Source organism: Pteronotus mesoamericanus, unplaced genomic scaffold (genome assembly GCF_021234165.1).
Source record: "Pteronotus mesoamericanus isolate MK-2021 breed Mesoamerican mustached bat unplaced genomic scaffold, CSHL_Meso_final contig_25, whole genome shotgun sequence".
NCBI classification, from domain to species: domain Eukaryota; kingdom Metazoa; phylum Chordata; class Mammalia; order Chiroptera; family Mormoopidae; genus Pteronotus; species Pteronotus mesoamericanus.
This window is the reverse complement of record NW_026555105.1, coordinates 32,682,633-32,694,760: the sequence shown is the minus strand read 5'-3', so window position 1 is coordinate 32,694,760 and position 12,128 is coordinate 32,682,633. Positions and strand designations below refer to the sequence as shown.

The 12,128-nt window shown below is 37.4% G+C and overlaps 1 protein-coding gene and 1 pseudogene across 1 annotated transcript in view; one reads left to right on the top strand and one right to left on the bottom strand.

Annotated features, from left to right (window-relative positions):
• The window catches only part of MACROD2 (mono-ADP ribosylhydrolase 2), a 2,155,137-nt gene that overhangs the window by 2,117,491 nt on the left and 25,518 nt on the right, over positions 1-12,128 (bottom strand). The gene's annotated exons all lie outside the window — the stretch shown is intronic.
• Positions 8,332-8,897, top strand: LOC129070574 (GTPase KRas-like; annotated as a pseudogene).

The following is a 12,128-nucleotide window of genomic DNA, read 5'->3' as shown; positions in this document are numbered from 1 at the left end:
TTGGGTCCCCTCACTTTTTTCTTGATAAGTCTCACTAACAGTGTGTCAATCTTGTTTCCCTTTCTAAAAAACAAGCTCTTGGATTCCTGATCTTTTGTATCATATTTTTTAGACTCTATTTCATTTATTTCTCCTCTGATCTTTATTAATGCCTTCCTTCTACTCACATTGGGCTTTGCTTATTTTTGTTTTTCATGTTTCTTTAAGTGTAAAGTTAGGTTGTTTATTTGAGCTTTCTTGTTACTTCAGATAGGGCTGTATTACTATGATTTTCCCTCTTAGGGCTACTTTTCCTTCGTCCCACATATTTTTGGTTGCTGTGTTTTCATTTTCATTTGTTTCAAGGAATATTTAAATTTCTTTCTTAAGTTCATCATTGACTCATTGTTTAATAACATGTTATTTAGCTTCCATGTCTTTGTGTATTTTTTCAATGCCCTTCTGATGACTGACCTCTAGTTTCAAAGCACTGTGTTCAGATGCTTGATATGATTTCAATAATTATAAATTTATTGAGACTTATTTTGTGACCCAACATGTAACCCATTATATCCATCTGATCTAGTGTCACTTAAGGCTGCAGTCTCCTTGTGAATTTTGTGTAGGACCCATCCATTTATGTCAATGGGGTGTTAAAATCCTTAACTATGACTGTATTGCTGTCCATCTCTCCCTTTATGTCCATCATTATTTGCTTTACATATTTAGGTGCTCTTACGTTGGGTACATAATGTTCACTAAGGTTATATCCTCTTGTTTGATTGTTCCCTTTATCATTATGTACTATCTTTCTTTGTCTCTTACTATAGCCTTGGTTTTAAAGTCTATTTTCTCAGATAGAAGTATTGCTACCCTAGCTATAGTTTCCTTTCCATTTGCACAAAATATCTTTTCCCACCTGTTTATGTTTAGTCTGTGTGCATCTTTCTTTCTGAAGTGGGTCTCTTGAAGACAGCACTTTTCTTATCCATCCAGCTACCCTATGTCTTTTGACTGAAGTATTTAAGCCACTTACATTTAAAGTGATTACTGAAAGATACACAGTGACCTTTTTTAAAATATTTTCCTCTGGTGTTTTTGTTTGTTTCTTCTTCTTTTCTTTAAAGCAAGCCCTTTAAAATTTGTTGTAATTCTGGTTTGGTGGTAACAATCTCCTTTAGCTTTTTCTTAACTGGGAAGTTCTTTATTTCTCCTTCATTTTTAAATGATCATCTTGCTGGGTAAAGGAGCCTTAGCTAAGGGCCCTCGCTTTTCATCACCTTGAATATTTCATGCTAATCCCTTCTGGTCTGCAATGTTTCTGCTGAGAAATTAGATGACAGACAGTCTAATGCAAACTCCCTTGTAGTTAACTAAATGCTTTTCTCTTGCAGTTTTTGATTCTCTCCTTGTCTTTATGCTTTGCAATTTTAACTATGATGTGTCTTGGTGTGGATCTCTTTGGGTCCATCATGTTTGGGACTCTGTGTTTCTAGGATTTGCATGTCTTTCTCCTTTGGCAGTTCAGGGAAATTTTCAGTCATTATTTCTTCAAATACGTTCTAAATCTCTTGTCCGCTAGCTTCTCCTTCATTCCCATGATGCGGATATTGTTACACTTCTTGTTTTCTCAAAGGTTTCTTAAATTCTCCTCATTTGTTTTCTTTTTTCTCTCTGCTGCTCTGCTTGGGTGTATGTTTTTTCTACCTTGTCTTCCAAACCCCTAATTCAGAAATCTGTTTCACCTAACCTATATTTATTCCTCCAGTGTATTATTTATTTCAGATATTACATTTTTTATATTTGACAGGTCCTTTTTATGGTTTCTATGTCTTTTTTTTCATGCTGTTGAGTATCCTTATAATCATTATTCTAAATTCTTTATCTGATAAAATGCCTCCATTTCATTTAGTTCCTCTGGAGAATTCTCTTTTCTTTCATTTGGGGCCTGCTGCTTTGTTTTTCCATTTTGGCTACTTCTTTGTGTTTGTTTCTATGTATCAGGTAGATCTTCAAAGACTCCAGTACAGACCTATTTCAGATGCTGCCTGTGAATGGCTCTGGAAACCTATTTGGAGCTATCAGTGATCCACAGATTGTGGCTCCCTCTGCTGGGCATGGTTACACACCAAGCTGCATGCTCAGTTGGCTTTTACCAGCACTGGTCCCAGGATTGGGTCAGCTAATGTCTCAGAGCTCCCAGAGTCCCGCTCCTGCCCGCTGGCTTTCTATTAGGCTTAATCACTAAAATAGTCTCCAGCTATACTCCTCAGCAGCTTAGCTTAAACTCCTCAGGATGCGGGGGTGAAAAATCCAGGCAGGTAGGGCTATTTCTTTCCTTCGGGCTACTGTGGCATGGAGGGGCATGCTCTGTTCAAGAAAGATGGCTTCTGCAGTATGGGGAATGACTCAGCATATGGATCATGGTGGCTGACCCTTCAGCTCTCTCCCCAGAGACACCAACTCCAGACTCTTTTCATACAGCTGTAGTCCACTCTGCCCTCCCTCTACCAGAACCTATGGTGACAGCAAATGATAATTTTTGCGCCGGCCCTTTAAGAGGCTATCTGCATTTCTAGGTATCTCTCTCTCTGGAAGACAGATACCTCACTGCCTTTCACAGTCGGATGTTATTAGGATTCTTTTCCCAGTTTTGGTGCTCTAGGCTGGGGAGTCCAGCTTGTGCTTCAGATTCCACATTTCAAAGGGGAAACCACCCTGGCCACTGAAATATGCCTATGGAACTTCGGATGCTGTCTGTGGGAGCCCAGCAAGCCCTCCGTGCCTCTACACTTCGTACCAGTCTCATTGCGGTGGTGTGGTTCCTTCATTAAGTCCTTGGTTATACTGCATCTCTCCAGCTAGTATTCAGTTGACTATTCATGATTTTTCTATAATTTAGTTGTAATTCCAGTTTTATCAGGGAGAAGGTTAGTGTAGCTTCCACCTCCTCTGCCACCCTCTTGTATCTCCACAAGTCACTTTTTTAAAATTAATTTATTTATTTTTTTTCAAATACATGTGTCTCTGCCTTCCCCCCACCACTTTCCCTTGACACCTCCCCCCCTCCCTCAACCCTTCCCCTTTGGCTTTGTCCATGAGTCCTTGCTATATGTTCCTTGACTTGCCCCTTCCCTTCCTTTTCCCCTGTCCCTCTCCTCTCCTTCCCTCTTGCCTCTGTTGGTTTAATTTCCTTTCAGTGTTGCTGGTCTTATTTTCCTTGCATCTTTGTATTGTTGGTTAGGTTCCACATACAGGTGAGCTGATATGGTATTTGTCTTTCTCACCCTGGCTTATTTCGCTTAGTATAATGCTCTCGAGTTCCATCCATGCTGTCGCAAAGTTTAGTAGTTCTTTTTTTCTTTCTGCTGCATAGTATTCCATTGCGTAAATGTACCATAATTTTTTGATCCAATAATCTGCTGATGGGCATTTAGGTTGCTTCCAACACGTGGCTATTGTAAATTGTGCTGCTATGAACATTGGGGTGCATAGGTTCTTTTGAATTGGCATTTTAGGATTCTTAGGGTATAGTCCCAGCAGGGGAATGGCTGGATCAAAAGGCAGTGCCATTTTCAGCTTTTTGAGGGAATTCCAGTTTTCCACAATGGCTGCACCAGTCTGCATTCCCACCAACAGTGTACTAGAGTTTCCTTTTCTCCACAGCCTGGCCAGCACCTGTTGTTTGTGGATCTGTTTATGATGGCTATTCTGACCGGTGTGAGGTGGTACTTCATGGTGGTTTTGATCTGCATTTCTCTGATGGCTAGTGATGCCGAGCATCCTTTCAAATGTCTCTGGCCCTCTGTATCTCCTCCTTGGAAAAGTGTCTGCCCAGGTCCTTTGCCCATTTTTTGATTGGATCGTTTGTCTTCTTGGAGTGGAGTCGAGTGAGTTCTTTACATATCTTGGAGATGAAACCTCTATCCGATGTATGATTAGCAAATATATTTTCCCATACGGTTGGCTCCCTTTTCATTTTGCTGTTTTCTTTAGCCATGCAGAAGCTTCTTATTTTTGCAGAGGTCCCACTTGTTTATTCTTTCATTTATGTCCCTTGCTTTAGGAGACACATTGGTGAAAAAATTGCTGCGTGGGATATCTGAGAGTTTCCTGCCAATGTTCTCCTCTAGGACTTTGATGGTGTTGCGACTTATAATTAAGGCTTTTATCCATCTTGAGTTTATTTTTGTGTATGGTGTCAGTTGATGATCCAATTTCAATTTTTTGCATGTAGCCGTCCAGCTCTCCCAACACCATTTGTTGAAGAGGCTATTATTGCTCCATTTTATACTTCTGCCCACTTTGTCAAGTTTTAGTTGCCTATAGACCTGGGCTTATTTCTGGCCTTTCTATTCTATTCCACTGGTCTATGGGTCTGTTCTTGTGCCAGTACCAGATTGTTTTGAGTATAGTGGCTTTGTAGTACAGTTTGATGTCCGGTATTGTGATCCCTCCTACTTTGTGTTTCTTTCTGAAAATTGCTGCAGCTATTCAGAGTCGTTTATGGTTCCATATAAATTTTTGAAATGTCTGTTCCATTTCTGTGAAATATGTCATTGGTATCTTAATAGAGATTGCATTCAATCTATAAATTGCTTTGGGTAGTATGGACATTTTGATGATATTAATTCTTCCAATCCATGAGCATGGTATATGCTTCCATTTATTGGTGTCTTCCTTAATTTCTTTCTTCAATGTTGTATAGTTTTCTGCATACAGGTCTTTTACTTCCTTGGTTAAATTTATTCCTAGGTACTTTATTTTTCTTGTTGCTATATCGAATGGTATTTTTTTCTGATTTCTTCTTCTTCTATTTCATCGCTGGTGTACAAAAATGCCTTTGATTTCTGAATGTTGACTTTGTATCCTGCTGTTTTGCCAAATTCACTTATAGGTTGAGTAGTTTTTTGGTAGCATCTACAGGGTTTTCTATGTACACTATCATGTCATCTGCAAACAATGATAGTTTTACTTCCTCCTTTCCTATTTGGATGCCTTTTATTTCTTTTTCTTGTCTGACCACTGTGATTAGGACTTCCAATAAGATGTTGAAAAGAAGTGGTGAATACGGACATCCTTGTCATGTTCCCAATCTTAGTGGGAAAGCTTTTAGTTTTTGCCCATTGAGTATGATGTTGGCTTTAGGTTTTTCATATAACGTTTTTATTAAGTTGAGAAATGCCCCATTTATTCCCATTTTGCTGAGTGTTTTGATCATAAATGGGTGCTGTACCTTATCAAATGCTTTTTCTGCATCTCTCGAGATAATCACATGGTTTTTGTCTTTTCTTTTATTTATGTGATGTATTACATTTATTGACTCCACACGTCACTTTTAACATCAACAGTATATTGACCAATATGTCATAACTAAAAAATCCCATAATTCGGAAATCATGGCCCATGCATGAAATACCAGTAAGTGCTTGAAAATAACTTATTAAGTGGCAACCTGTCATATAATGATCCTTCTGTAGGTTGACTACAATGACATTTTATGTTTAGTAACTTTCTTGTAGGAATTTTACATTACAGATTAATAATTATCATCACTATATAAATAGAAGAATAAAGCTTGTGTTTGCACAAGCACAAATACTCAAATAAAAATTAGATTTCTTAACCTTTGAGGTAATGTCCATTTATTAATTAGACTTCTCAAATTAAGTGCCCCTAAATGATAAAATCATTACCCTATTTACTAATACCTAAATAAACTTCACTAAAGTCAAGAACAAGGCAAAATGCCTGCTATAAGCTGTATTAATTAACTGTACCGATGACCTTAAAGTGAAAGAAAAAACTGGAAGTACAAATATTAAGAAGCTATAAAAACATCATTTGAAGAAGGCTTTAATGTCTATGTAGAAAATCCAAGCATACACTTTAAAAGACTGTGACTAATAACAAAATTCCAGACTAGTTTTCAAAATCAACAGTTCCCTATACCTCATCAATAACCAATCAGAAAATTAAATGGGGATAAAAATCCCATTCGTAATTATTTTTAAATCCATTAAATAAATATCTAGCATTAAGCCTGAACAAAACTGAAAAGATAAAGATATTATAAGACATCACCTGACCAAAAATGTAAAATTCCCTTACTGTAAAATAAACTTAGCAGGTTAATAAGAAAACAATCATTTTTTAAAAATATGCAAATGTATTACAAAATAATTCATTAAGTAAACATGCAAATCACTTAAAGCAATACTTGACCCTTATTTATATCATATTTAAACATGATTTCAATCATTTAAAAGCATTCATGTGAATATAATGATGGTTCAACATTTTTTAAACTGGAAACTGAAAATGTATGTCAATTGAAAACCTTGACCCTTTTGACCTAGTAATTCCATGGCTAAAAATTATTCTTATGAAAGGTGTAAACATACACAAGAATACAAAGAAATATACAAGGACATTCTGTAAAATATTGGTTATTGTAGCAAAAATAAAAATTGACATAAAATAGTCATCTATAATGGAGCAATAGTTAATAAATAGGAAATTTTAAAGAAATTAAAATAGCAACAGCAAAGTGTTACTAGTTTTGTTCATTTCATTGGCAAACATTTCAGGGATCAACTGCACCTTTTGATAGCAAAGTTAAGAGAAAACAGATGTTCATACAATGTTGATATGTGTAGAAACTGCTTTAGCATTTCTGAAAGACAATGTGACAGTTTTACCAAAATTTTAAATGGGTAGTGACTATGATCCAACAATTCCACTTCGAAGACCCTATTTTCTTAGAAATCCTAGAACTTATACACAGCGATTAATGTAACATAATCATCATGCCCTTGTTGGCAATAGTGAAAATAAAACTATTTCCATCAAGGATAAAATAATTTATGGTAAATAAATTTAAATTATGGAAAGACATATAGCCATTTAAAAAAAGAAAAAGGAAACCTCATAATATAAAGAAAAGCAAGCTTGAAAACACCATGTACGTATAATGTCAGTTTAGTATACTAAAACTAACAAAATACTATATATAAGTACATATACTGTAAGGGGGGAACTATTCCCTGGTAATGGGGAGGGGAGGAGAAGCGCCAAAAATGGTGCATACATGCATCGCCCAGACAATCGAAAGGACGCATGCATAACAAAAACAGAGGCGCACAACACTGGCACCAAAATCCAGGAAGGTTATTTTGCTTCAGCTGTGCAAGGGATAACTGGGGGTGAGGGGTCTTTAAAAGGCAGAGCATGCATAAATGGCCCACTTTCATGCCCCACCCCGTCCCATGGCTGATGATGGATTAGCGGCTGGGGGGTTAGTTTTCCTGAGTAAGGGAACTAGCCAGAGGAATTCCGAGTGCCCCCTGCCACAGCGCTCCAGGACCTGCCACGGGGAGCCAGCAGGCTGCGGGCAGGAGGGCGGGGGCAGGGGAGGCTAGGGAGGCGGGCTCAGGGAGGTGTATGCCCAGCAAGCCCTGTGCTCCTCCGACAGGTAGGAGGCTACAGCGGCTACTGCCCACGCACAGCGCACACCTCCAGTTCGGTAGCAATACTCGCGCCCCTCCCCCAGGCAGAAAGCTGCTGCAGCCGCCCTGGGCACGCAGTCCATGCCTCTGGCATGGTCCCAGCAAACCTCACACCCCTTGTCAGGAGAGAAGCCCTGGTGGCTGCCACCTGTCTGTGGCCCACGCCAATGTGGACCAGCCGACGATGGCCCCAGTGCAGCTGCGGAAGAGTCAGGCCCTACAGCCCCTTCCTGAGCGCTTGGGCTTGACCAGAGACTATCAATGCTGAGAGCAAGGCCAGTAAGAAGAGGGTTAGGGGGGCTGGTAGAGATTACGACCAGCTGGTCCCGCCAGCAGGCCTCCAGAGGAGATGCAGTCAGGCAACAAGCACCATGTCCCTTCCCCACATGCAAGGCAATGGAAAACCACTGCAGCAGCCACCTGCCAGAGGCCTGCTCCCTCCTCCCAGGCAGGGCTGGGCATCAAGTAATATAATATCTATGTGAAATAAAAATTCCATTTTCCTTTCCACCATACTCTGTATCTAGAGTTATTGCCTATGGGCAGCACACCGTGGGACTCCACTAGTTCAGTTACAGTAGTGCTGCCCAACATGGGGCCCTAACCACTTGTGGCAGGTCGACCCCAAGGGAGTAGGACTGTGGGGCTTCCCAGTTGCTGGGCAGTCCTCTGCACTGTCTGGGGGCATCAGCCCCTTAAACACATCTGGCAGGTGGAAAGGAAATGGGTCTGGGAAGGGAACAGACTGGAAAGGAGGAAGGATCACCTGAGTTTTAAAGGGCTGTGAACTAGGGTCCAGGTGAGAACTGGCAGAGTTTTCAGGAGGCACTGAAGGCAGCAGCAGGTGCTAGAGGCTCATAGACTCCCAGGCCTGCTTAAAATGGCTGAATATAAACTTGTGGTAGTTGGAGCTGGTGGTGTAAGCAAAAGTGCCTTGACAATACAGCTAATTCAGAATCTTTTTGTGGATGAATAAAAGCAGGTCAACAGGCGTACAGCGTAACGAGGGACCAGTAGATGAGCACTGGGGAGGGCTTTCTTTGTGTATTTGCCTTAAATAATACTAAATCATTTGAAGATACTTGCTATTATAGAGAAGTGAAAAGAGTTAAAGACTCCAAAGACGTATCTATGGCCCTAGTAGGAAATAAATATGATTTGCCTTCCAGAACAGTAGACACAAAACAGGTGCAGGGCTTAGCAAGAAGTTACAGAATTCCTTTTATTGGAACATAAGCAAAGACCAGATAGGGTATTGACAATGCCTTTGATACATTAGTTTGGGAAATTTAAAAACATGAAGAGATGAGCAAAGGTGGTGAAAAGAAGAAAAATGAGTCAAACTGTATAATTACAATATTTTGTACTTTTGTATACTTTATAAACACAATTTGCACTTTTTTTTCTTAAGGCATACTTACAGAAAAGTAGTATTTGTACATTACACTAAATTATTAGCATTTGTTTTAGCATTACCTAATTTTCTTTCTGTTCCATCCAAATTATTAGCTTTTATCTTGAATGCTTATTTTATGACAGTGGAATTTTTTTCTTCCTCTAAGTGTCAGTATTCTCTGAGTTGTGTTTTTTTTCTTTCAACTAACAATGCCTATGTGGGGAGAGAAGAAACAGAATAACTGAGATTTCTTTCTTTCTTGGGGTTTTTGGTTCATGCATTTGATTATTCCCTTACTTGAACCTGAGAAATGGAACCATGTTATCTCACATTTATTGACTGTTCCTATATTACTTCCAAATTATAAACAAATTTAAATGTCTGTGTGGCAAAAAAAAAAAAAAAGGTAAAGTTGATTTATGTAGGGGAATGTGTTTGCAGATTTGGAGACTTTTAGCTGCCAAATACTGAGTTTGAATGTGGTCCATTCCATCGTTAAAAAGGATATAGTTATTCTTGAGTGAGTAAGAAAGTCTATGGAGGTTGCAAGGTATGTAGAAAGTTGTAAGCCATGTAGAAAACTGGGGGAAAAAAAAAGTTTGTGAAAGTTGTAGCAGCCATAGTAGGGTCTGAAATTTTTTTTGAAAGGAAAGAAACCTCAGTGCTTGGGTTAAGTTATTCTTTAAGTTTTGTTCTGTTTCTTGCGATCTTTTGGGGACTCGGGGGGACTTGGAGCCCCACTGGTTGTTCAGTTATACTATAGTAGTAAAATATTTATAAAAGCATAAGAGGCAGCAGGATTACGAGCACAGACACTAGTAACAGACTGGCTGGGTTACCATACAGTTAACCTCTCAACCTCAGTTCCCCATACTTATTACATACTTCCTAGGGTTTGTAGGTCTTCATAAGAACTCCTTACTATTTGTTGATACTTAAAACAATGCCTGAGACATTGTTGCATTAAATGAAAATAAACTAAAAAAAGCCCATAGAGGTCTAGAAAGATAATGTTGTCAGTACTTACCTGTTATAAGTTCTATGTTTGGGGAACAGGAAACTATCATTTTTTTAACTCTAAATATTTTTATATCTTCTGAGTGCTTTAAAATGACAATGACTTACTGTATTCCTTTGTTTTATAAAAATATAATAATATATACAGATATATAAATGTATAATATTGACCAACTCTAATACATTAATACCAAGAATAAAAAATTGATTTATCACCAGTTTTAACATATTTTTAAATCTTCTTTAAATTAATACAAACATCTAAAGAAAAGTTACATTATTTACTTATAACTAATTAGAACTCATTTTTAGAAGTAATTTCAAAGCCATAAATAACTTGCTAATATCAATTTGTAGGCACATTTCAGATGTCAACATTTAAGCAATTTTTTATCAAAGTAATAGATATTAATCCATATGCACATTGAGATAGCACACATTAACTTTTAAATAAAAAGTACTTCATACAGTACTTTTTTCCTGTATTTTCCTGGAGTCAGAGGAAAATTCTAATTGTTGGTTCTCTTAAGGTTTAGTTGGTGAAAAGGGCCACTGTGAATTTTATTTTTTATTTCATAAAAAGGGCTTATGTAAATGACCCTGCCTTTCTGCTACTTTCTTTTTCTTGTTAGCACAGTACTTGGGTCCAGACTTTTTGGAATTATCAATACTTAAACAGATAAATAAGGAATACTTCTTTATTTATGCAGGAGTACTTCATACAGCTCTCATTAAATGAGAACAGACTTCATTTGCAAATTATGTTGCAAATATTTTCTAACCTATCTAGGATACCTGAAAAACTGATGCAAGGTCTCACCTGTATGTCACCTAACTCAAAAATTACGTGGAAAAAAACATGCTAGGCAACTACAGAGTCAAAAACAGAGAAATCTAGAGAAACCTCTCTCACAGAGAGAGAGATACATGAAATATTTGAAGTAACAATACAACCCTACTTAGAAAAAAGATGTTTTTATCCCACTGTTTCTATTATCATGAAAAACTTTTATTTACCCAGTATAGCATTCCATGAGCATAGGTAAATAGTCTTTAAAATCTCACCCTGGAGCTATTAGCAAATTATGAATGGTCAAAAATAAACTGAGGGTATTTTATCTATTATATTACTTTTCAGTAAATCTCAGATAACAGAGATGTCTAGATTCGGGTATGTGGAAGGAAATAAGAAAAAGATATATTGAATATTATGCCTATATATTCATCTATTTAATTTGCTCCCCAAAGATGTACAGACAATCCTGGTAATGACCACTTGAGCCACTAATGGGAAAGGTCACAAGATTCCTTATTTATCTGTTTAAGTATTGATAATTCCAAAAAGTCTGGACCCAAGTACTGTGCTAACAAGAAAAAGAAAGTAGCAGAAAGGCAGGGTCATTTACATAAGCCCTTTTTATGAAATAAAAAATAAAATTCACAGTGGCCCTTTTCACCAACTAAACCTTAAGAGAACCAACAATTAGAATTTTCCTCTGACTCCAGGAAAATTAGGTAACAATATCTTGCAGTAAAATCTGCAAAATAAAAAAGTACTATTCCTTGAATCTATGTTCCCACTGTGCTAATCAGTGATTCAATGTACACCTTGGCTTAGTGTGTTTAATCACTTAAGTAGAAACAGAATAATGATCTGCATTTAGTACTCTGTCTTACATTAAGGGAAAAAAATCACTGGTGTTCCAATCACCAACAGAAAATATTGATAAATTACACAGCCAAGGATCAGAAAAGGGAAGTTCACTTATACAAAATTAAAGTATTTTAGAAAATGAATCTCAATAGTCAGAAAGACATATTAGAAAACATCTTGTTCAATTACCACCCAATAAAGAAAGTGCTTTTACTATGTCTGACTGATTTTCTTCCAAAATCTTTCTAAGTACTTCCAATGACCAAAGGGAAAAAAAAAAAAAAAAAAAAAAGGCAAAGCACTGGGATAGAGTCCATTCTATTCAGAAGCAACTAATAGTGTTTAAAGTTTTCTTGTATTGTTCTAAATTCAGACTTAGACTTTAAGCCAATTCTCCAAATAGCTGGTCTGTCATATTCTTCACTTCATCTCTTTTTCCAAACAAAAGAGCTTTATGAACTAGAATGCAATTATAAAATTCAAATAACCAGTATTTACATAGGTTAGGGCACCATGGGGGTGAAGAGGTCCTAAACATAAACATTAACAGGAAAGCTTGAATTTCCAATCAAAT